Raw genomic sequence first — 24,000 nt, 5'->3', positions numbered from 1 at the left:
CCCATGTGTTGGGATAAAGCATTTAGGAACTGCCCCTGTCCATTGTTGGCACTGGAGAAGCCCTGGGGTAAATTCCCTATTCCCCATCCATTGATCGAAGTTATGCTTGAAACTGTTCAGGGGTAGGGTTACCACCTTTTCAAATGGCCAAAGTGGGACATTTTCGGGACAAACATCAGATTTTACAGGCCAACACATACCCATGGTTAGTACAAAGGATAGAACTTAACTTTTTTGCCTAAATAAAAGCTTATTCTTGTAGCATTTTAGGTGCTTATTCTGTTTCTTATAACATTTAGGTATTTTAGATACAGAGTAACTGTTTTATGCAACTATTACATGAAAATATATGAAATAATTATGTCCTACAATCTCAGGACATTTGCCATTTTTAATATTTTTTTGTCAGGACACAACTGCCCAAAGAGGGACTGTCCCTCGCAAAGTGGGACAGGTGGTAACCCTATTCAGGGGTGGGCTTTGCTTTATGTGAATAGGGAGTCTGTTCCACAACAGAGGCATCCTCTGTGAGATATACTTGCCTTCCAAACTGTTTTTTTTATTATTACAGAATAGATTTTGGTCCCTGAATCAAGTATTGATAATACCATCTGGTTTGCAGATGTAAAGTAAATCCATCACAAATGGGTTGGAGGATGCCTTGTATGTTAGTCACAGCTCATCTCTTAGCACTCTGTAATATACCAAATATAGGGATAGGCCTTTGAAGCAGTACATGTAGGGTATATTGTTTAGGCCTTATATCATTTTTGTAAGGAGTTGCTGTGGACATTCCAGTTGTTGCATATGCCTGGACAGACACATGCCAAAAGGGGAATTACTTTCAGTGATTGGCCTAATGTGGGCTAAGTAAATGGGATCAAGAACATCCTTGGAGCCAGAATTAATTCCCTTGATTATGAGCTGTGCAATACAGAAAGTCTTCCTTACCAGTGTAGGCACAAGCAGGTCAAAGATTAGGTCACTGTCACTCTAAGTTCTCAAATCCCAAACTACTGGGTCAACTCTTAGGGCCGTGCTGACTGTGGTAGTTCCCTGGGAGAGCTGACTTTCCTAAGGAGATGATGATATGTTTTTGCATTTCGTTTAGCTCATGAGTCTGTCACCATTTATTTGGCTGGGCAAACCTTTCTGTAGGATGGCTGTGCCTTTTGGGCATTTGATCATAGCTTCTAGCTTGCAATCATCTACAAACATAGTTAGACAGAGCCCTTTGGTATTGTCTTTTACCTCTGAGAATTAGATGTCAAACAGAAGAGGTCCTGGCATTGACCCTATTGAACTCCTCTGGTGACCTTTCTTTTTTGTGGAGGCAGCTTCCATCTCCTGTGTCTTATCATGGAGCCAGTTGGCAATACAGCAGGTATCAAAGGAACTTATACATAGTTTGTTCAGTTTCTGTGACATGCCTATGTGGGAGATTATGTTAAAAGCCTTGGTCAGGTTGAGGTATGTAGCATGTATCATTACATCTTCATCCATTCCTTTGATGACCCTTTCAAGAACGTCCATCAGGCTGAGTAAAAATTACCTACATTTGATGAAGCCAAACTGAGACAGGTCCAGTACTTGGAGGCTCCCTATGTTGTAAGTAATTAATTCCATGATGATTATATCCATGTCTTTGCATATGTGGCTGGTAAGACTTATGCATCTGTAATTGCCTGGATTTCTGGAAGGTCCTCCCTTATGCATTGAAATAACTGTTGCTGCCCACATGGTTCACATGGTACAAAACCCATATAGGGGCTAAGGTTGAACACTGTTGTTCGGGGTGTGCCTAAATCATGTTTCATGCTATTTAAGATGTATCCTGGGATATTGCCAGGAACTACTGATGCTGTATTCTTTGTTTCTGATAGCACTTTCAGGACTTAGTCTTGTTTGATTGTTAGTGGCAAGTCTGTTTCAGATATAACATATGAGATAGACTTCGAGAGAGGGGAACAGCTTGAGATGAAATATCAGCCACTAGTTTAACTCTGTCTTCAACTTTGGTGAAGATAACATTGTTTACAGTCAATTCAGTGCATTGTTGCTTTGTGTTTCTAAGATTATGAACATAACTGAAAAAGGCCTTGTGATTGTCCTTTGCTTGAGTGGATATTTCTGCTTCAAACTTGGCTTTGGCAGATTTAATTAAGCACCTGAGATGCTTGTTTAATGATGAGGACTCTATCATTCTGTATATTGTTCTTCTTACCTTTAGCCAATATCATTTTATTGTAAAGTTTGTTGTGGTTTGCTTTTTTGGCATGCCCTCCACTTGTTTTACTGGGTATTGACACATTTGTCCAGATGTTTACATGCTGGTATAGGTTAGTGGTGTATGTGTCCACAGTTTTAGTTAAGTTAGATTGGTTGCTGAAGATGTGAAGATTGACAATATATCAATTAGGATTAATAAGATTGTCTTGGAGAAACGTTTAAAGGTACCAGGGGAGGAAATGGTCCATGGATTCAATTTTATTTTAAAAGAGTCTGCTTTATTGTTAGACCTAACAACTGACAAAGGTATGCAAGGAATGGTACAAGATGTCCCCATATTAGTAAGGACAAGGTCTAACATGTTATTCCCCCTAGCGTTTACTCTAATTGTTTCTGGGTATTTGTATTGACAAAGTACAGATATCTCTGTACTTGTGCACTAGTGACAATGTAAGTTTTCTGATCTATAGATGGATAGTTTAGATCACTCATTAAAATGGTACTGGGTGTAATATTGAGTGACTAGTTCTTGCAGGTGGGCATTTTGACTTCCTTGTGTCACAGAGGGAGTTTAGTAGATAGCCAATATATGGTACAGGACCTTTCTGTGGTGATTTGGATATGAAAAAACTGCACTACATCCTGCTACTTAACCAGCTTTGATGTGAGGCTATTTTAAATAAAAACTTAGACACCTTGACCTATTTCTCCCGCCTGTGCAATGGCTGAGAATTGCACTGCACATGTGACTCCAACTGGGTTACTTGGACTGAGAATAAATTTGTGAGCAACCTGCAAAATTGATATGGTTACTGGTTTGGAAAATTTTTAGTTAATGATATAAAATGTGGTTTAATAAATGAAAATTCTCTGATATATGTTAAAACGAATACTCACAATGTCATTCTTTGGGAGTAAAATAAGGGCAACATGGTTGTCTGGCCTCCTGGATGGAAGCAGCTATGGCTGGAACGGAGCAGATTCCAGCTTATACTATGTTAACATCCAAATTTCTAAATATGCAGATTAAATTTTAGACATCTATACAAGACAGAAAATTAGGAAAATAAACATGCTACCTTACAGAATGAAGCTCATTATTAGGTACTTTGGTTGTCTCTAAATTGTGATATGTTACTGCAAGTACTAATTAGCATTTTTCTGTGGTAAACAGTTAATTACTTGTGATGGCCCAGGCATTGCACTGGAGAGACTTGGTCCTTCATTTATTCCCCAACATCATGCACGCGCACACACACACACACACACACACACACACACACACACACACACACACACTTTATCACACACTGACAATTTACAAAATATCTCACACACACACACACACACACACACACACACACACACACACACACACACACACACACACACACACACACACACACACACACACACACACACACACACACACACACACACACACACACACACACACACACACACACACACACACACACACACACACACACACACACACACACACACACACACACACACACACACACACACACACACACACACACACATACAAACACACAATGCATCCACAACTAGGAGAATTTTTAGAGTCTCACAGTCAACCTATCGCATATCTTTGGGAGGTGAGAAGAAACAAGAGTACCTAGAGAAAACACACACAACACAAAAAGAGAGAGAACATACAGTGTCCACACAGATGGCATCCCAAGCAAGATATGAATGGAAAACTATCTTCCTGGAAAGCAGCAAAGCTGCTCATTGCACAACTGTGCCACACGTAACTGTGATATAAAATGAAGGAGGGATAAAATCAGGAAATAAGGTGATCATCTGGTGGATTATCTAAAGGAAGACCTTGGAAGCACAATGTGTTGCAGCCCATTTAGGCTAACCTATGGCTATACCTTGGCAAAGTAGCTTCAACCTGGGCAAGTGAAAGATGATGCAGCCTTTGACTTTCTGTTTTCCAAAGATGGACTGTATCCTGAAGGGCTTATGTTGACTGAACACATGATAAGAAGCAGCTATAAGCTTTGTGTTTGTTTTGCCTTTAGCTGTAATCAAAGACAGAGAAGTTATTTTATTGAACTATGTATAATTCCCCCAAAGTTCCCTCCCCCAACAACATATCCATATAGTAATGTCATTTCGAGTATTTTAGCTGCGTCCCAAAATACATATGCACATATGAACCCATTAATATTATAACATTAAATACAATTATAAACATCAGTAACCAATGGCTGAGGCCTCGTCATGTTGCACAGCTCCATGCCAAAGTTGAGGGGCATATCCAAAAGTGTCTCCTCGGCTAAGTGTGACCATTATTACAGGGCAGCACTGTAGACAGCTTGCTCCACTCATAATGCAAACTGACTTAGGAAAGGAAGAAGGAATGAAAAGGGGGACCCAGTTCTGCAACTGCCCCATATGAAAATGGGAAGGGGGAAGTGAATGCTGTTCTGCCCCTCTTCTGGTCTTGACAGCACCCCCACCATTTCCTTTAGTTATATTACCACTTCAGGGTATAGGGAGGTGACATTCCCCTTTGCCCATCTGTGGCCATGAGGACAAGCATATTCACTTGTGAAAAGCATTTCTTGCCAACATCTGCTCCCTCAATAACACAATCTCACACTAATGCCACTGTAATCAGTTTATATTCATGCCAAAACACACTTGTATATCTGAGCCCATCAGTATGATAGCCACAGATAAACTTATTCATAAACAATGGTAACTAACGAGTGCGACCTTGACATGCCAGACAGCTCTGTGCTGAGTAGTGTACCACTCCACCTCCACTTGTCAGCTTGTCTAGCCTCCCAAGCTAAGTGGCATATCTAAAAGTGGCCCCTGAGCTAAGCATGACCATTACTACAGCATATCATTGTAGACCACCCGCATACAATATTATGCATACTGACAACATGCCCAGGAAAGGCAGAGGAAAATGAAAGAGGTTAAGGCGTCTCCTCAGCCACCCACCAGAGTATATTCTGAGTAGCCTATTCTCCTCTCTCCTGGCCATAATATTTCCTTTCTTTGTGCCACTGACCACACTCAAACAATAAAACTGTCTGAATATCTGCTTAACCCTTGAGTGAGTAGAAACCCATGCTCTCCAGGAAGACAATCTCTGATGAAGAATAAAAAATCTGTCCTAGTCAGAGAACATTAATGACACAAAACGTTGCTGAAATGCTTGAGTTGTACATATTGATAGAATGAGAGAAAGATAGCTAGAGAGACAGATATAAATATTTGGATGTTACATACTTTGATTCTGCATGCATTTATGACATAAAAATTTTGGAAATATTTATCAGTGGTAGAGTTGATCGGATTATGTAATGGTTTAACTTCAAAAGATTGTCCATTATGTAAATCTGGATTTTTTTAAACCTTTCTACATGTTTGTGCAATCCTGGAGGTAGTATATATAATTTCCAGGGTTATGCTGGGGCCCAATGTCTGGATGTGTTGGGTACAAAGTCCTCAAATAAAAGTTATTTATTTTGCTTCTCTTTTTGTAATCACAAATGTAACCTGTTGGTTTAAATTTGTGATTACTTTAGTTAGAATATTTTAGATGGTAATGTAGGTAATCACCAATGAGGCCGTTCAATGTTTTCTGTTTTAAGCAATATAATCAACAATTGTATATTATATACTCATATATTCATTATCATAGTAATTCAAAATCTCTCTTTTATTTGTATACTGTTACCAATTTCTCATTTTGGTTTTATATATGTATGTACGTAAATATACACATATATATAAATATATAGAGAGAAAGAGAGATATGCACACATATATAAAACGTTTAATATTAAAACAGTGAAACTTGTAAAACTTCTTGAAAAAGGATGACAAATGTAAATTAAATAAATCAAAAACTAATATCAGATCAGCGAATACCACTTGCAAAAAAAAAAATGGATCTCTATCTGGAGCAGACAAACCTAGCAATGTGATTTTGTAAACTTCCACATTACCTCTAATGCAGCTGGTTTCAATGCTCTGCTCCACATTAACCTTTGGACTATGGATGGCCATACCACCATTCTATTAGAAAGGTGTGGTTGCATTGTCATCTGCACCCACACTGGTCAGTTGTCTAGCCTCCCAAGCTAAGTGGCATACCTAAAAGTGGCCCCTGAGCTAAGCATGGCCATTACTGCAGCATAGCATTGTAGACCACTCGCTCACCATATCCTGCAAAAAACAACTGATGCTTTAGTACCAGAATAAAGTAATTTCCCACCAGGTGAATTAACAAAATCTTTGGATGACTTTGATACAGTTCAGTGTTGGAGACATATATTCCTAGAGCAATTCTGAAACCCTTCCTAAATCAATTCACAAGAAGAAGAACTGAGACCCAGATTCACACCATTCAGACACCCTGCTGCTCACTTAGCTGACTGGACATAACAAAGAAAAAAACAAACAAAAAAAAAACATTGTAATGGTATTGTAACCTGTAAATAAAATGCAGAAAATTTAACACAGGGAAGCCAGTCATTATCTTGTGGAGTAATTATCAAATATAAGTCAAAAATATTTTGGAGGCCCATCTACTCATCCTTTTGGTGACTACCACTGATTGGGCTCAGTAAGAGACACTCCTGATCCAAAATGAGTGGTAATAACCTATGGTGGATAAACTGTATACCATCAATGCACTGTGCAACTAACAATTTCATTACCGTGGGGTATTAGGCTACTCCAAGGGAAACTTAGATACTAACTCGTCTAATGAAGCTTCATGGCACAATCAGTGGAGTGTATCACCCCCTCACTCCCATAGTATTGGGCAAAATAATGGACATCACAATCTGTACAAATCTACATGGAGGCTCAAACCTTACTGGTCAGTCTAGGACCTGGAGATTCACATCAGAATTGAATCATGCATCACAGATACATCTCTCCAGCATAAAGAAATCAACAGCTTACTGACTCAGAAATATTCCCAGTAAAACCAACTTACGGCAGACCAAATCACACAAGCATTGTAACCATGGAGTGCAAAGAGAGATCCCTTCACGTTAGTATAACAAAGTCCTACAGATTGGCTTCCTGGAATATCTGGATACCCCTTTCACCCTTTCTTGTCCTTTCAATAACTTACAAGTGATCCAGAACTTTGAGTAATCTGCCAAGTCTGACAATTTGGCAATCAAGCTGAGGTTTGATAACTGAGTTGTATAGTCTTGGCTACTTCATTAAACATACAACTAGATAATGTACTGTGGCTAAGTACAGAAGGAGACAGGATAGTTTCTCAGTGTGGTAAGTCATTACAAAAGTTCTAAAAGGAGCATAAGGCTTTCCCACAGGCTTTTGTAGTACTAGCTGACTAGGGACTGCATCCCCACAGCTTTAACACTCTTTGGAATTCATCCAAAGATCTGGTGCTATGGTGGTGGCATTCTCCTATTTCTGCAGTCAGACTGCAAAATCTGGATATAGGCAAAAAAGACTATCAGCTAAACTGGTGTGGTTTCCAGAGATATGATTGACAGAAAATTATAGATTAATTTGAACACTGTGTAAAACTTACAACATCAACAAAGATTTAACCTATCTAGATCTGTATGTCATTTTCCATAATACTGGAACCACTGCCCAATTGTCTGCATGAAAAATGACTTTTGTCTTGAAATTGATCTTGGCAAATATTGTTGCAATATAGATAGGCATTAGCTCCAAGAATATAACATCCTTTTTATGTTTCTCTGTCCAGAATATTGGCCACAGTGCTTGGAAGCAATAACCTCTAAACTAAACCTCCATCCTGAGGCTCAAAGCTCTGGCAATGAACAAATACAGTACCTATGATGAGACCCACTCTTATTGCCACAGGGAAATCCCAATGTAGATTGAATAGAAGTAGTGCTATAGGCATAAGTCTTCCTTTACCTGTCTAGTAATTCTTACTCTGTGCTGCCTCTGATGTCCACCTTTTACCACATAAATGCACTTCCAGGAACCTCGACTCAACAGATAAAACTGAGTAGACCTAACTGCCTCATGATTTCTTTTTATCTTTCTAAGCAGCTAAAAATCCTGTGATGACCTTTTCCCAGTGAAATAATTTGGTCAATGCCAACTTAAAAGCCAGAAAAATGCATCAAATTACACATGTAAAAATGCCAGTGATTTCTGCGGGCCCTCAATCTTATGTTCAGCAAGGGGCACTCTTTCCTGTTGATATAAAGTGATGATATCATCCCATGCCCTCCTAATAACCCTGATATCACTCACACTGACAATAATGTCATACAAAGAATGCAATGCTGCCTGCTGAAGAGCTCGCTGCTGCCAGCAACAGTGCAGGCCTGTACTAATTTTTTTAAATGGCTCATCCTGCTGCACAGGCTATGGCCATAGCCATGTTGAATAAAACTGGCTATCAGATGACATGCTCAGAAGAGGCCAGCTCTTCTCATACATTGGTAGCCTCAGTATCTAGCCCTGCAACCAAGATTTACAGAATGTTTTGATGATATCATAATCAAAAGATATACACTTAACCCCTTCTTTACAAATACTGTCATTGACTGAAGAACCTCATTGAAAATATAGATGATGGGTCATTATGTACTCACTGTCTCTCTCCTTTGGAACTGACCCCAGTGGGAAACCCTAAATGATGTGAATGGGGGACAAGGGTTGGGAGGGTGGCCTAATGGTTAAGGTGTTTGCCTTACAAACACAAGGTGTAGGGTTTGAGTCTCACAAGGGATAATTGACTAGGCTTAAAAAAAATGGCCAAAGGGTAGCAGTTAGTTAACCAATCAATGGACCAATCAATGGGGCCAGCTATTCTTCCTATAGATATCTCCTTGTTAAATAGCCTCTTGACAATATCCTCTTTCCCAAAAATTGACAGTTAAGTCCTGCATATTTTCACAATAGAGGGAGCATCTAATTTTATGGTAAAACCTTCAGAAAAAAAAATGAAGACTTCTTGAGCTGTTTAAATCTCTGGGTAACCTTTTAATGGTTTACTGAGACTGACCATCATAATGGGAAAATGCATAACTCTATCGTGGGAAAGCCCGCAAAAGGAATTACCTCCTTGGAACCTTGAAGGAGTTATTACTGCTGACTGATTGCTCTGATTGTAAACAAGGCTCTTTTCCACCCCATCCCTGAGATGTTAGTCTTGCATTTGAGTGCCCTTCTTAAACATTTAACTGCTGGGCATCCTTTCCCACAAAGCGAGCAGATATGAGCAAAAAAGTAAACTGATCAGACAAAAGTACCACTACTGAATGTCTAGCAAGACTTCGGTTTGTCCTCTGTTCATCAAAGCCTGCAGTTGTCAGTAATTTGACCTTTTCTCTCATGACTGTAAGAAGCTTTTCTCATTTATGGGAATTAGTTACTGCTTTTAACTTCTGAAAGTTCTGGTCATAGCAGAGCCAAACAGAACCATCCCTCAAGCAATGAGCTTCTCAAGCCATCAAAAATATGTCAAAAGGGGCAAAGATTGCTAGGGGTCCTTCTCACCAATTATTACCATATAGTGGATAAATCCCATGTCATAGTTATCCCAATTCCATAATCTGAATTTGCCCAGTTGTCTCAAAGCTAAGATAGACACAGCCAAAACTAAACCCTTAGCTCCTGCTCCATTTGCATAAAAGGTATGTTGAATGTCTACACAATCAGCTAAGTCAAACACATCAACATATTAACCTTGGTAAATCTTTTCTTTGAGTGGTGTAATGGTAGTCCCTGGGTTACTATCCTCTGTAAATGAAAGAGCATTCCCCCCAATCTTACCACCTGAAGCATTTAACAAGCCCTCATCCATTTCAATAACTTGCTGACTAGGCATAGGACGTGGAGGGAAGGGAAAACTATGGGCATCTTTTGGGCCTGAAATATCCTAAACTGCATCTGCTAAGGTTACCTACTACATATTACTTGGACCTTTCTTAGTACAAATCTCAAATAGCTTAGCTGTCCCTTCATCAAATAAATTATCTAAAAAATCTTCCAGATGGCCTTCCTCATATCTTGTTTCTATGTTTCATATTTTACTTTATTTTTTATTTTTTGTTTAAACAAAGCAGCCAGGCCTAAAAACTGTACACCAGCTAACAAACCACCGAGAATGAAAAAAGGAATCCATAGTACTCTGCCTTAGACTTCGGACCCCAATGAAACTTGCAAGTCACCCTTACCATAACACTACCACTGCAGGTACAGAAGAGAAAAGATGGAGACTGACAGTGAACAATAATCCACCATGAGAACTGGGGACAGCCATCAAAAGAAACCATAGCAACAAACAAACTTAAACCAAAGGAATCCACAGAATGAAACACCGCTCATGTAAAACAGTCTCCTAGCCCCATAATATAGGCAGCAACAAAAGGAACACAGCCTGACAAGGACTCCTTTCTCTAATGGAAAAAGAGTTTGCTGCAAAGAAAAAAAAAACAGAACCACAGAGACTCTAATCAACCCATCAACAATCAAGTAGAAGAGAGCCCACCGACATATGGTTTTCAATCTCTTAGTACACGGATGCCAGACAAATCCAAAATAATGGGGGTACAAAGCCCTGAGACAATGGAAAGGTTTAATTACAACCAATAACATTTTTAACATAGCTAGAATCCCAGTTTGTGTTTTCGTGCATTTAGTGAAGGTTATGAAGTTAGCACTCAAATGTCTTGCTGTTTAACAACTTTAGTACTTCATGACTAGACAGAAAACCATAACTTTTTTTGACGAATAGAGCAAAAATATGAGGCAAGACCCCTCCTTATTCTGAAAAATTGTGGACATCTGCAGGTATGCCCCATACCGCCAAACCCAAAAACTACTCTAGAGTTCCTTAAATAAAAGAACAAAATAGGAAACTTTGTTCAATACAAACCACAAAGCCTGCAAAATATGTGCTCTCTTAATTTACTTAATTATTTTATTATTATTGATTTTATTTTTATATGCTCAGACAACCAACATCTCCAAATATAAAAACCTGAAACCTACCCACTTGATCCCTGGACAAGCAGCTATAATTGAAAGCTCATCTGCCGCCCTGCTGGTCTGATAGCATATCCACCCCCTTTTCCATTAGTTATTTACTGATCCAGGGCATCAGGATGTGACATGCTCCCTTGCCCTCAGACAAATGTATCCACTTGTGAACAGCATGTATTGATTAAACCTATGTTTTTCATTAATATTTTTCCCAGTGTCTCCAAATGCAGAGTTCTTTAGTTTTTTGTTAACTAGGTAAATGGACTAGTCTGAAACCATTTTCAGTTATGATCTAGACCAGAGGTAGTAAGTAAACATGGTAAGAACCCTTTGGTATGCTCCTTTCCCAACATCTGCAACAACTGGAGAGACCACAAAGGTTCCTTACAAAGAAAATTCAGGGTCTTATGTGGACAGACTGAAATCATTGCCACTTTACTCTGTGTCATACAGACTGCTCAGAGACGATCTGTACCTTGCATATAGAGCAATCTCTGACCCAGTTTTAACAGAAATACTGTACATTCGCAAGTCAAATGGCACACAGGTCACTTACTCAAAGGACCATAACTTAGTATCTGACATCAACTGAAGTTGCTGGAGAAAAAGATTTGTCTCACAGAGGTTGCCCCACTTTGGAACAAGCTTCCTATTCATGTTAAGCAAAGCCCCTCATTGGCCCTATTTAAGTGAAATTTATATGATTAGATAAGTAACTGGAAATTCAACATGGGGGTTTCACCTGTGAGCCTCTTGGACAGGGGCAATATGTGATGAATTTAGTGTCTCCTTGAACCAGACAACCTTGGGAACATGGGTTGAACTTGGCTAGGCTTGTAAGGGCCCTGAGGCCATTAGCCTAGCAACCTCCTATGATCATATGATCCTATAAGCAAACATGCACTTCATACTTAATATGAAAAGGAATATACAAAGGAATAATTAAAATATGATAATTTAATTGCTATAGTCAACTTAATGGACATTAGCTTACTAAATACAGGGTATAACAAAGAACTAAACAGGTTAGTTTAAGTACAGAACTGTTATTAGTTTCTGTCTAGCCACACTAATTATTAACACAACCTGAATGATTCAGTTGACTTTAAGTGGTACTGCAATGCATAATCTATAGACATCTTCTTAATTTCACAGTCACTTAGAAGTCACTATTAGTTGAGTAAATAGATTATACTCAATAGTTACTGCAACTATGTTATTATGTACAATAAGAGATGGTTTGTTTACTGCAGTGGATAATCAGTTTACTTGTGAGTTGTCTAGGATGGTAAGTTTAGTGGAAATTAACCACTATCATGAAAGCAGTGCCACTCAGGAGCATTCTTGAGGAGAGAAAGGCATTTAATTCTAAAACATATATAATTGGTGTCACTGTATACGCAAGTTCACAGGTTCATATGTAAATATCTTGCAGGCCATTAGTTTCCATTTTTTTTGCTTGAATTGACCTTATCTTATTTGGTGTTAAATTTGTTTTACCCCATGACATGACTGATAATTATATATTACCTTAAGTGAGAATAATTGGGATCATACCATAGATAATTTAATTACACCCTTGCATGAAATAAAGCATTTAGGAACTGTCTTTGTCCATTAGTAGTACAGGGGGCAGTTCTTTGATAATTTTTCTGTTTCCCCTCCATTGATTCAAGATGCACTCGAACATGGACAGGAATGAACTTTGTTTTATGTATATAGGGATTCTGTAACAGAGCAGTGTTATCTCCTTTGTGATATATTCCTGTCTCTACAATCCATTCTGTTAATGTTGCAGAAGACGTTTAGATCCCTAAACTGATACCGTTTGACTTGCTGATGTGCAGTAAGTCCACTAATATTGGGTCAGACGGTGCCTTGCATTCAAGACACAGGTCATCTGTCTGTAAGATAGAGAGTATAGTGACCAGGCTTTGAGTTGGTCCATGTAGGACATACTATTCATTGCTTGCATTCTTTCATTAAGGTATGATTGTGGGTATTCCAGTTGTTGCATGTGTCTGGATAGATACATGCCAAAAGTGGCATTATAATCAATGATTGGCCTAATGAAGGCTGAGAAAAGAGGGACAATGACTTCCATAGATCTAGATACAATCCCTTTGTTTCTAACCTGTGCAATACAGGATTTTCTTATGGCAATGGACACATGTTGGTAGAAAGTTAGGTCACTGTTCACATAAGTTCTCCAAATACCAAATAACTGGTCAACACTTGGGGACATATCGCCATTGTGGTAGTTGCAGAGGATTGATGACTTCCCAAAGGTTAATATAATGCATTTTTTTGGCATTTAGGTTCAGTCCATGATTTTGACACCTGTTATTTACGTGGGACAAACCTTCCTGTAAGATGGCTTTGTCATTTGGAGATTTAGTGACTATTTCTAGCTCACAGGCATCTATAAACTTACACAGTCAGAGCCATTTGGTATTGGCTTTTACTTCACAGAAGTGGATGCCAAAGAGGAGAGGTCCCAGCACAGAATCATGGGGAAATCTACTGGTGACTGACACCAAATATCCAGACCACAAATAAAATACATTTGTTGACATGTAATTCTATTCAGTCAGAGACATTTTACTGAAACTTACCTGTGAGTGTAAGAAATAAACAATTCTGCAGCAAGCATTGAGCATACATTAATCTATGGTGAGGGTGTTGAGAGGCATATGTACCGGTGAAGTCTCAATCTGCAGTTATAGTTATTAAATACACAATCATCATGTGATAATGCACTAATAAAATATGATTTTGCTGAATTTTTGTATTAGTTTGGATGAGAATTATCTGAGGTGTGTATTAAATATATTTTACTATTAGCATTATTTCTCAGATTCCAATTACTATTATCTTCAGTTTATCCCATTAGTACAAAGACTTATGGTTATTTGCTTTTTGAGAGCTTCTTCCTTTACTATCTAGTGTGATTTCCTCAGTTTCTACTTAAAACAAATGCAATTCATTCTGAGTTAGTCACTCTCTAAATAATTCTGCTTGGAATACTTCAGAAATGATAAAGTGAGCTTATGTTCTCTGTCTTTCCATCCTTCTGTCTATCTAGCTATCTGTTTATTTATTTACTTTACATTTGTTAACCGGGTTAGTCCGACTGGACAACAAGCCCTTTTTTAGTAGAGACCCAAGGAGAAAAGCTCCAAACAATAATACAAATACTAGGAGAACACAAAGACTCCTTTACATGATCATACTTAATTACTATGAGTAATTAAAGCAAGAACTAATCATAATATAATACAAGGTATGATAGTGACAGATGCAACAAGCAAAAGACAGCATACTAAAACTGTAGAAACTTAATTACTATGAGCAAGTTGAATCAAAAAGTAAACATAAATGGTACAAGGTATGATAGTGACAGATGTAGCTAGCAAAGGACAGCATAGTAAAATTATACAATATATACTAAAACTGCACAAATTGTACATAAATATTGAGAGCAGATAGAGGTCAACAGGGTAGAAGGAAGCAATAGGAACAGAAGGTTATTTAAGGCCAGTGGTGTAAACAGGAGAATTATAGACTTGTGTGAATGTCCAATGAACTGTTGACAAGTTAGAAGCTTAGGGAGCAAAGGAACTGTTAGCAGAGTTTGAAGGAGCAGCAGAGAAGGTGAGAGAATAGGGATACAAAGTTTTAAAATAGGGAAAGTATACTAATTTAGTTCATAGATGGGGGTCATTTTATAGGGATGCCACGGTGGTGCAGCGGTTAGCGTTGTCACCTCACAGCAAGAGGTTTTACAGTTCGATTCTCAGCTGGGGTGCCTTCTGTGTGGAGTCTGGATGTGTTCTCTGCATTCGTGTGAGTTTTCTCTGGGTGCTTTGGTTTCCTCCCACATTGCAAAGATATGGATCTGGAGCGTTTCTCCCAGGGTCTCTACTGAAAATTGGTTTTGTTCCAAGTCGGACTTTCCCAGATAACAAATAATAAATAAAAATATGTAACATAAATAATAATCTCTTAAAATGCATATATAAATAGCTTTTTACAGCACATGGTACACAGCCTGTATAGCAAAACAAAGCCAGCCCATGTCATATCCACACCCACCATATTAACTCAAATTTAACAACCATCCACATAGATATATGAGCAAGCATACTTCAGCATCCCTAAGAAATTGAAAATCTAACATTAATATGCAAGACATAAATTAGGGAATATGCCATCCATCTGATTAATTTAAGAGATATATATTGACCAAGCACATAATGCTTGACTTGCCTATTACTGTATATCCTGCATAAAAGTTGTCCACCTTAGAGAGCCGAACAGTGACCAGGGCAATCTTAACATCGGTTGCAAGTACTGATTTTTAAGTAATAGGACTGCATCACTAATAACACTTTGACAAGTACAATGAGAATAACAACCTACATAACACTCATTCAAACTTGAGAACAATAAAATAAGTGCAAATCAGCATAATAGGTTATATTAAAGCAATCATAAGAAACCTACTCTATGCATCAGAAATAGACAACTCTAAGTCAGAAAGAAATGTGTAAAGCACAGGGCACGGTGCATGTCCTCCCAATGGTCGCGTGGGTTTCCTCTGGGCCCTCCGGTTTCCTCCCAAAGACATGCTGTAGGTGGATTGGACACTCTAAACTGGCCCTAGGCATGAGTGTGTGTGTGTGTGCGCCTTCAGTGGAAGGTTGGGTGCCGGGCTGGCAACTCGACACTGTAAACTCTACTGCCAATCATGAGCGGACAGGTGATCTGCTGTGGCGACCCCTAACTGGAAGAAAGCTGAAAGAAGAAGATGGGGGTCATTTTATAGGAAGTGAAAGTTATTTAAGTAGGGTCATTGCATAGGCAGGACCAGGATGTGTAGAGGCTTTCTTTCAAAGTTATTTTGAAGGACTTAGGGTTAGTGATAGATCTAAGACTAAAGGGGAGCGTATAACAGGCATTTGCTACAGAGTAACTGTTTACCAACATTTTTGTTGGGCTTATAGACATGCAGTAGATGCTGTTTAGAGCTACAAAGAGCATGGTTAGGGGTGTAAGGTTGGATTAGACAAGAAAGAGTGGGGCAGAAGGAGGATTTATGTAAGACAGAGTGTACCATTAGAAGCTGGGGTAGTAGAATTTGCTTATGAATTAACAGACACTGTAGTCTTTTTAGGGCAATGCAGTGGTGGGTACGATAAGGTAGACTGGAGGCAAATCTAGCAATTCTATTATACTGTAGGTAAGTTCAAGTTTAGACAGAAGATTGGATTGGAGATTTGTGAGTATAAGGGCTGCATACAGTAGTGTGGGAAGTAGAAAAGCTTGTGCCAGAGAGAGTCTTGAATCATTTGAGAGGATTTTTTATGTCTGTATAATACATCCAGCTTTTGATGTGTCTTTTTAATCCAATGTTGAGTATGGAGATCAAACTTAAGTTGGTAATCGATGATAACACATACAAGTTTAGTATGAGGTTCAGTAGAAACGAGTGTGTTGTTCAAGGAGGAGAATGTAAAGGTAGCTTTGTGATGCTGGAGAGTAGTAAGTAGGAATAAGAGGTTTTTTTTGGGGGGGATAAGTATTAGTTGGTTGGAGGTGACCCATTTTTCTGCTGCGTGAAGTAACTTTTGGGTGAGGATGTGAAGATGAGTGATGTTTTCTGAGTGGGAGATGATAGTAGGGTCATCAATATACTGGATGGTGGTAGAGACTGGGCAAGAAGAATGGAGGTCATTGATAAAGATATTAAAAAGTAGGGGGTCCCAGGATGGAACCTTGGGGTACCCCTGTTTGAGCAAATAGGAAGGGAGAGATACTGGATTGCTATTTCACTGCCTGGTATCTATTGGATAGGTAGCTGGAAAACCAAGAGAGTATACAGTTAGAGAGGTTAAGAGAAGCTAGTTGGGATAGAAGTACTCTATGGGAAAGAGTATCAAAGGCTTTCAAGAGGTCAGTAAACAAGCAGGAGACTAACTTATTGTTGTCATGTGAATTTCAATGGTATTTACAAAGGATGTCAGAGCAGTAGCAGTGCTGTGTTCAGGGCGAAAAACATGCTGTGTGGATGTGAGATGATTTTCATGCAAAAGCTGTTCAAGAAGCTGTTTGTGAATGCATTTTTCTAAGATTTTTGACAGGTGAGATAAAATAGCAATCGGTCTGAAATTAGAGGTGTCAGTACAATTACCTCCTTTACTCAGAGGAATCATGTAGAATTTTTTCCAAATGTTAGGCATGGTGTTTTTTAATGGATCTCTTTACTAAGATGGAGATGGGGAAAGCAATAGAATTGGCGGCAGTTTTTACGAATTGTGGGGGTAGCTTGTCAAATGATGGAGAGCATGGTTTAAATTTACTAAGGAGGGATCTAATATAGGCTGTGAAGATTGATTTAAGAGAAAAGTTGGAAGACAGAGTAGGACAAGAGGATGTGGAATGGGTGATAGTGTAGTTTTCAGTAAGGTTGTGGATAGTATTGATGGAAAAGGTATTAAGGAAGGAAGCAGTATCAGACGCAGAGCTATTAGGGCAGGGGTTGGGTGGGGATGGGCTACCAGGATGTAGAAGTTTGTTGACTGAGTGCCAAAATTTCTGAGTGTTGGTGTGGTGGTTATTGAGTGGTTTGTGAAGGAAGTCTTGTTTATCGAGGGTTACATTTTGTTTCATTTTTAGGTTGCAGAGCGCTCTATAGGTTTGGAGATCAGTAAGGGATTTGGATCTCTTCCATTTTTCCATAAACTATCTTTCTTATTCATGAGAGCTCGAGTGGCTTGGGTCAACCAGGGGGCATAAATGGTTTTGATTCTAAGTTTCCTAATAGGGGCCAGGGAGTTTAGAGTGTCAAGAAAGATTTTGCTGAATGACAGGACAGCTTCCTCAAGGGGGAGATTGTGGAGGAAGGACTAGTTGATTGGAGAGAGCTGGTGATTGAAAGTTTTTGGATTAAAATTAGAGAGATTGCAACAGTCTTTATATTGCTTGGGTTTATATAGTTGAGGAGAGTGTCAAATTATATAGGTTGGAAGATGATTGTTTAAGGTGTAAGGTAGTGTGGAGGGGTTGCAATATAGATTAGGGTTGGAGGGGAGGACCCAGTCTAGAGTGGAGCCCTGGTTGGTGCTTTTATTTAGGCAAGTAGGGGTAGAGATACATTGGGAGATGCCAAGGGGGTTGATTATGGTAATTGGGGAATCAGTGTTGGATGACTTCCAGTCGATTTTGACATCACCTAAGATAACAGTTTCATAAGATACAGTCTGTGAGATCCAAGAAATAAAGAGCTCTAGAGTGGGATCTTGTTACCGGGTGGATATAGATGGAGGCAATAGCTATTTTTTTGTATTTATTTAACTGACAATTAGTGATGAGGATTTCAGCTGAATAAAAGTCAGAGAAAGAGATGTCAAGTGGTTGAAGAGTGAGCTGGTTAGACTAGAGTATTGCAATGCCACTACCTTTCTTCTTAAGCCAATCTTGGCAAGGGATATTATAACCTGGTGGAAGAATTTCTGAGTCAGATATGTGAGGTTTAAGCCAGGTTTCAGAGAGACACAGAATGTCAGGGGTGTTTAATGGGATCCAGGCAATGGAAAGGGAAGATTTTATTCATAATACTCTGAATGTTCAAGGAAAGGATGGATAGGTTGTTAGTGTATGTAGGTGTTGTGGTCTGAGAAGGATAGTGAGGGGTAAAGGATTGGGGATGTGAGATGAGAGTGGAGCTAAGATCAGGCCCAGGGTTAGGGTGTATAGAACCTGACAGTAATAAAGTGGAAATGAGTAGATTGAGGTAAGTGTGTAAATTATGTTGGTGGAAATGTTTTGTTTTCATTTTGAGGGGGAATGTAGGTAGGGAGAATATCTTAAGTTTGTGTGTAATAGTGTTAGAATGAGGAAAAAGGGAAGGGGATATAGGGAATGTGTGTGAGGCAGAGGCAGTAAAATGATAGGTAGAAGTAGGTGTATGATTTCTTAGTGGGAAGGTATACAGATAGGAGGCAGAAGTGTAGTTAAGGCAAAGGATGGAAGTGGTGAGGATAGTAAGAATTAAGATGTTGGGGATATATAGCTTTGGAGCAAACATAGTCTGACTAAGGCTGTGGGTTTAGAGTAGGGGTGAGAGATATGAAGTGTAGTATGTAAATAGGAGTGGTTATTGGATTTAAGAGGAAGTATTTGTTGATTGGCAGTTGGGGGAAGATGGGAGGAGAAGTGGTGTGGTCAGTTTGTACCGAGTCTAAGTCAAATGAATGTGGGGTGGGTGGGAATGGGGTTAGGGTAGAGGAGTGGAGTGAGCCTGAGCATAGCATGGGTGAATGGAGTGGGTAGGACCAGGACTCGGACCACTGGAAAGTCAACAAAAAACAATCAGAGAAACAGTGAGTGATTTTAACGGCTTGGAAGAAAGGATAATAGTGGAGGGAGTCAGAAATAGTAGGAGTCAAGGGAGGTAACTCTAGTGTGCAGAGCAAGGGATAGTTAAAAGCAATAAGAGTTAGCTTGGAGCAGGGAAATAAATTAAAAGTATGTAAAGTGCTAGAATTGGATTGGGGGAGTACAGAGTTACAGAAAGTGAGGGTATAATATAAGAGGGGAGATGAGTTGAGGAAGAGTGAACAGAAAATTAAAAATAGAGGTAGGTAGAAATAAGATAAATCAAGTCACCGGGGCAAAATCAAAAATTGGGGAGAGAGATGAAAGAGCGATGGCAAGTAGAGAGGAAAAGTTGGGTGTATAAGTAGGGGTAAAAAAAGAAGAAAAGAAAAGAAAAGAGAAAAGAAAAAAGGTTAGGAGAGGAGACTAAAAAACTATGTGGATATATTGCAATCAGAACATGGGGGGGGTACAGGTCTTTGGTAATGTGCAATAGAAGCCATTATTTAATTACACAACCAGGATCTATCTATCTATCTATCTATCTATCTATCTATCTATCTATCTATCTATCTGTCTGTCTATCTGCCTATCTACCTGTCTATGTATCTGTCTATCTACTATCTATCTATCTATCTATCTATCTATCTATCTATCTATCTATCTATCTATCTATCTAATTGTCTATCTAGCTATATCTTTCTGTCTATGTATCTGTCTACAATCTATCTCATCTATCCATCTATCTATCTATCTATCTACCTTATCTTTGTATCTTTAATTTGTATCTTTTCTTGGATTTATATACTTTTTCCTGATGTTTGATCATAGACTCACTGACAGCATGTGTCAATGATCAATATGATATCATCTAAATATATTAAGACAATTAGAACAATGGCAGAAACAATTAACTAATACAGCAGGGTGCCCCTGACAAACAACAAATTAAAAATAAAAATGTCATTCACAAAATTTAGCTGTACAACTTTAAAGAGATGCTGCACTGAAAGAGAAGAGAAATTCTGACCAAAGACATGTTTTGGCTTCCATTTCAGGTAACATATAAGAGCATAGTATATGGTCTGCAAAACCTGAAAATAAACTAACATTATTTGGAAAAACCGAACAAGACACAATAACTTCAGAGTTATTGGATTTGATGAGAAAGTCAGTATCACTTCATTTATCAAGAAGTAATTGAAAATCCTGCTGGCAGTTTTGAAACCTGCAGTTATGAAAATTGTACAAAGGACTACATGAAAGAACAGACCTACAAGTTTTCCGAGGTATTTTATTTTAAAAAGCTGTATTTATAATTACAGTGATATTATTTTAAAAATATGGGAAGGCAATACAAAATAAGTGGCTGTTTTGTTTGTTTTACCTCAGATTACAACAACAACCTTCATCAATAAAGAACACTTCAAGCTCCGTGCCAATGGAGATGTTAAGAGTTAGGGATAGAGTAAAGCTCAGGTTATCAGTGACAGTTTTTGCTACTGATTGCTCACAGACACTTACTTTTGATATACCTGTAGAACAGAAGCTTTCATTAATTTGAGCAGTATTATATCAGCATAAAGGGACACAGTAAGACAATCAGAGCAGCCCCTTGCAGCTGAGAAGAAAAAGATGAAGCATGAACATCCACATTTCTTAAGTCCATCCAAAAACCTAGATAACAAGGAAAGAGTAAAGTTACAGATGTCAAGATGCACTTCAACATTTCCTTCTTGAAGGGACACTAGACAAAACCTACTTTGAGTGTCATCTCTTAGCAACAGTAGTTTTGATGCTCTATCCGTCTTCCCAACTCTGTTGACAACCTGAAAGAGAGGTGAAGGTCACAGCATCCAAGTTTACCCCATAAGACACATAGTAGATAAGGCATCTTTTTAGGCAAAGGACTGAGACTGAAAGTAACAGAATTATCAGGGAGAACAGAGTACACCTGAAACATTGAAATTCATGAGTATGCATAACTGAGATAATAACATTGTTCTTCAGTTTCTGCAGTTTAGATACACTCATGCATGCACCCCTAACTCAGAAGGACTCATACAATATCATTTTTAGACAGTAGTGAATCACATTGGGATGAAGAACTTTAACTCTACAGCCTAAAATTTTGCATTTACTTGCATTTGTACATTTTATCGAAGGTGGATTGGTTATGGCCACTTGCAAGGTGACACATTTTTCACATAGAGGCTATATATTATATAATGTGTTAACACTGAATAGAAGTTTATGTCCACTAGATTCTTTTTGTTTTGGCTGCTGCTATATCACTGCACTACAAGGATCAGATTTTTGAAAGGCAAATTGGAGTTTAGTTTGACAACTGTTCAGTGGCAAAACAACATTATGGATTTATTGCTATGTTTTATTGACTGGTCTGATTTGGGCCTTGCCTTGATATAGTGAAATCTTTAGTGCTAGGCTACTCCAAAGACAAGAACTCTACAGAGAAGGAGGAGAAAACTACAAAGCCCTTTTCCATCTAGAATCCTGCTGATTCCTTGCACTATAAAGACTTTATTGGTTTCCTAGGAGTGGGTCTGCAGTGTACCAGCATTTGGTGAAAGCAGAGGCTTCCACATGACAGCTACTTCAGCCTGAGTTCCAGTGAGAGATTAGAGTCCTTGATTTTGATTGAACAGTTTCATTTGGGGGGGGGGGCTGACTGCATTTTGATTGGCTGGCTTCTACAGGAGAGCCTTACAGGCTTTAAAATACTAGGACACTTGCTCAATTCAGTGCCCCTTAGTGCTGGGCTACTCTAAAGACAAGATGACTACAGAGAAGGTAATGACTGCAAAACCCTTTTCCTTCTGGTTTCCTGATGAATCATCACACTACAAGGACTTCATTGGTTTCCTGGTACTAAGTCTGCAGTGTTCCAGTCATTGGTGAGAGCAGATGTTCCACATGATAGCTACATGAGCTTGGCTTACATTGAGAGATTGGAGTGCTTTATTTTGATTGGCCATTTTCTTTGGGGCATTGGCTGCATTTCAATTAGCCAGTTTCTCAGGAGCAGAGCCTTACAGATTTTAAATACCAGGATGCTTCATCAGTTTTTCACACTGCTGCATTGTCTTCATCCTATTATGTATCAAGCAAGACAGCCTAGTGCACAACAGGCAAGGGAACCTCTCATCTTTGCTGTATATGATTTAATTTCAGTGCCTTCTTTAACATAACCTTGTTGTACTAGGGTGACTGATATTTAAACGGCCATATGTCATACAGGGAAATCATTGTCTCTTATTAACTTACCGTCTGCACTTCTTGTGAATATGTTGCTGAAATTTGCATGTTTGTTCTGCAGTTGTGTTGTTGGGTTTAAATAGCATTGCACTTTTGCTGGTATTTTACTGCTGGCGATAGTGGTATTATGTTTAAATAAAATACTGCACAACAGTGCCTCGTTGTTTTAGCACAGTTACTGCTGGCATTATTTAAGATAATATTGCAGTGTTGTCTGTTGCTCGTACAAGGTATGTATACAAAAATAAACTTACCCCGGGATTCATGAAGCTCGGCGCAAGGCCGGCGTAAGGCCTGCGCCGGCGGTGCATGGAATATCCGGCGCAGTAGCGCCATATACATATTAATGAGAGTGCACCGGAATCACAGACACGTGCGTAGTGTACGTGAGCGAGCCCAGGTAGGATGCGTCTGGAGGCGTGTCCGCCGGCATGAGGTGAGCAACCTAATGTGCTGACAGCCACGGTCCGCCCACAATAGTAATGGCAGCAGCCAGGTCCCGTGCAGAATGAAACGCACGTACAGTACGCAACATAGTCCCCGTTCCAAATTAACGGAGAAGCAAATAGAAGCCACCAAGGCATAAGTGTACCCGTTCAAGGAGCAAAGGATACGCATAAGACCGCCTCCGTCCCGCAATGCACTGTCAGTGTTTACACTCAGAGAAGGTGTACAGCCGCATGTCAGCGCGCCGCACCGACATAGGAGCAGCGACTAAGGTCACCACCTGTCCCACTTTGTTTGGGGCAGTCTCTCCATGGACAGTTGTGTCCCGAAAAAATGTATTAGAAATGGCTGATGTGCTACGATTGTAGGACACAATGATATCCCGTATGTAATGTAATGGTAGCATGAATTGGTTATTTCTGTAACAGAAATACCGAAATGACACAATAAACAGAATAAGCAAGGAAATTGCCACAATAATAAGCAAATTATTTAGGCAAACAAGTGAATTTCTATGCTATATAGTGACTGTTTGTATGTGTCGGCCTGTAAAGGCAGATGTGAGTCCCGGAAATATCCCAGATCGGAAAATGGAAAAGGTGGAAACCCCAGCAGCGACATGGGCATGGTCACCAGGGTTACCTGCTGTCCCAA

This window comes from Protopterus annectens, chromosome 1.part1, assembly GCF_019279795.1.
Source record: "Protopterus annectens isolate FY-2018-M chromosome 1.part1, PAN1.0, whole genome shotgun sequence".
Taxonomy (NCBI): domain Eukaryota; kingdom Metazoa; phylum Chordata; order Ceratodontiformes; family Protopteridae; genus Protopterus; species Protopterus annectens.
Note: the sequence above shows the minus strand (reverse complement) of the source record.